The sequence below is a fragment of the Bison bison genome, unplaced genomic scaffold (assembly GCF_000754665.1).
Source record: "Bison bison bison isolate TAMUID 2011002044 unplaced genomic scaffold, Bison_UMD1.0 scf7180017864036, whole genome shotgun sequence".
In the NCBI taxonomy this organism is placed as follows: Eukaryota; Metazoa; Chordata; class Mammalia; order Artiodactyla; family Bovidae; genus Bison; species Bison bison.
In genome coordinates this window covers 6,334,647-6,337,640 of record NW_011494608.1, presented here as the reverse complement: position 1 = coordinate 6,337,640, position 2,994 = coordinate 6,334,647, and the positions used below count along the sequence as shown (strand labels likewise).

Sequence of the window (2,994 nt, the reverse complement as noted above, 5' to 3'; positions counted from 1 at the left end):
CGGCCCCCAGCTGTGTCATCCTGGCCGAGCCCGCGAGCCCCCAGCCCCACTGTTTTTCCGTAGAGTGAGGTAAATCGCAGGTCAGGTCGGGAGGCCGGGCACCTGCTCAGAACAAGGCCTTGCTGTAGAAAACACTGAAGAATTCTGTTTTCTTTATTTTCATCTTGTTATTGACTTAAATAGGAGTTTATTGTGGAAGTTAGGTGCCTGAATGATGGGTATTTCCAGAAATACTGAGATTCTCAAAGATACACTCTGAAAACACTGTCATCACTTCCACATTACCGCGGGAAATGTCTCAGGCCCTATAAAAACATGGTCAGAATGTTTAATTTTCCTCATTGTCTAAGAAAGTCTTAAAATCTCTAAGCTCCCAACTTTGTAAGAGATCTGGGTAAGGAGCCAAATTATTCAGAAGCGTGCTTCATTCTAGAATTCCACATGTGTGCTGTAAAATATTTTAAAACTCTGATTTATTTTGGCTGTACCTGGAATGTGTCTCTCTCTGAACATGATGGCGTGATTCTTGTTCAGAGAGTACACACTCAGGCCTGCCTGGCGCCGGCCCCTGCAGGGCGGTGGGCAGGGGCTGGTGCGGGTCCCAGCTCAGCAGGTGCCACGCCTGCCCGCACTGCGTCATTAGGCCCGTGACTGAAGGGGCAGGCTGGTCACCGTCTGCATTTGCGTCCCTGTGCTCCTGCCTGCTTTCCCTGTGACACCCCGGGTGTCTGCCTGTCTCATCTTTCATAACGTAAGGCTGGAGGGACGGCCCACACCTGGACGAGTCGAGACCTTCTCCTGGGGAGCTGGGGGCCCTGGGGTGTGAACCACGTGGGCCGTGCTCTGTCCTCCATCTGCATGTGGGCCATCCCTGCACTCACCCCGCTCTGCTTCCTCGGTGGCCCCAGGCTCCAGGCCACTGGGGACAGATGGAACACCACGTCTGGCGGTCCCCACATGGCCTCGTTCTGGTGCTGGGAGCCAGCGAGTGACCAGCCCAGCAAGAGCTGCCTTGCTGGGAGGAGAGCTGGGGTGAGATTCCGGCCCCTGGAGGACCTGGGAAGACCTCTCGGGGGGAGAGGGCAGGAGTGCGGGGTGAGTCTTGGAGCCCATTTCTGGCCAGACCCTGGGCGGGCCGTGTGCGGTGGCATGGAAGCTTACCAAGCGTGTATTTCGCGCCTCTGACATGCCAGGGTGTGGGTTCATGGTTGAGGTCATCACGAAAGCAGTGTGGCCAGACTCAGGGGATCAGAGCCAGGTCCCATGGTGACTTCCATGATCTCTCACGGTTTAGGCTCTGATTTCTGAGGAGCAGGTTGGTAGCAGGAGTGCAGGTTTGGGGGCGTTTCCGTGGTGACGGGTCACGTGTACGGTGGCCCAGCGCCCTGGTGCTCACGCAGCCCCTGGCACTTGCGCTGTGCAGGCTCTGCGTCTCAGTTTCCACACAGCTTACATTTCGCCGTGTGGTTCTGAGTGTGTACGTGTTACCCGAGACTTGGTCCATTTTAGACATCCAGGATAATGCACATTCTAACTTTCCTGTATAACGCCTAGGCTAGGCGTTAACTGCAGCTTCTGAAAGTTGCAAGTGTGTCTGTTCCATGTGACCATACACCAGTGATGATGAGAAGCAGGACGATTGTCGTCACAGTTACTGTGACAGGACGACCCACAGGGGATGAAGGTGACCCTTGTCACTGACCCTAGACATGACACAGGAGAGCAGGACTCTGGCAGAAGCTGTTTCCATGGGCTAAAGGAGCAGACCTTAACGAGAGTTGTTCTGAGATGGGCTTAGATAGGAGCCAGACAGTAAGGCCTGATCCTTTTCTCAAGGTTGTACTTGAATTTCACTCTGAATTTCAGTTCAGTTCAGTTGTATCTGACTCTGCGACCCCATGGACTGCAGCATGCCAGGCTCCCTGTCCATCACCAACTCCCAGAGCTTGCTCAAACTCATGTCCATTAAGTCGGTGATGCCATCCAACCATCTCATCCTCTGTCCTCCCCTTTTCCTCCTGCCTTCAATCTTTCCCAGCATCAGGGTCTTTTCCAGTGAGTCAGTTCTTTGCATCAGGTGGCCAAAGTATTGGAGTTTCAGTTTCAGCATCAGTCCTTTCAATGAGTATCCGGACTGATTTCCTTTAGGATGGACTGGTTTGATCTCCTTGCAGTCCGAGGGACTCTCAAGAGTCTTCTCCAACACCACAGTTAAAAGCATCAATTCTTTGGTGCTCAGCTTTCTTATAGTGTAACTCTCACATCCATACATGACCACTGGGAAAACCACAGACGGACCTAGGGGCAGTGTAGTGGTCAGAGTGGTCTGTCACACCCAGAAGTACAATGTTTATTGAATTTTGTATATTAATAATTATTAAAGCTGAAACGGGGGTTTCCCTGGTGATCCAATGGCTAAGACTCCAAGCTGCCAATGCAGGGGGCTAGGGTTCGATCCCTGGTCAGGGAACTAGATCTCACATCCCTTAACGAGAAGTTTAAATGCTGGAACTAAAGATCTGGCATGGCACAATGAAAACTGAAGATCCTGCATGCTGCGACTAAGACCCAGCACAGCCAAATACATCCATACGTATGTGTGTGTGTGTGTGTGTACATGTTGTATATGTGTATATGTGTGTAAGTGTGTGTATGTTATATATGTACATATGTGTATGTGTGTATATGTTTATGTACATATGTGTATGTGTGTGTATGTAGGAGTACGTCAAGGCTGTATATTGTCACCCTGCTTATTTATATGCAGAGTACATCATGAGAAACGCTGGGCTGAAAGAAGCACAAGCTGGAATCAAGATTGCCGGGAGAAATATCAATAACCTCAGATACGCAGATGACACCACCCTTATGGCAGAAAGTGAAGAGGAACTAAAAAGCCTCTTGATGAAAGTGAAAGAGGAGAGTGAAAAAGTTGGCTTAAAACTCAACATTCAGAAAACGAAGATCATGGCATCCGGTCCCATCACTTCCTGG

General features: G+C 50.6%; 1 protein-coding gene across 1 annotated transcript in view; it reads left to right on the top strand.

Moving 5' to 3' along the window:
- The window catches only part of SLC45A4 (solute carrier family 45, member 4), a 64,296-nt gene that overhangs the window by 34,178 nt on the left and 27,124 nt on the right, over positions 1–2,994 (top strand). The gene's annotated exons all lie outside the window — the stretch shown is intronic.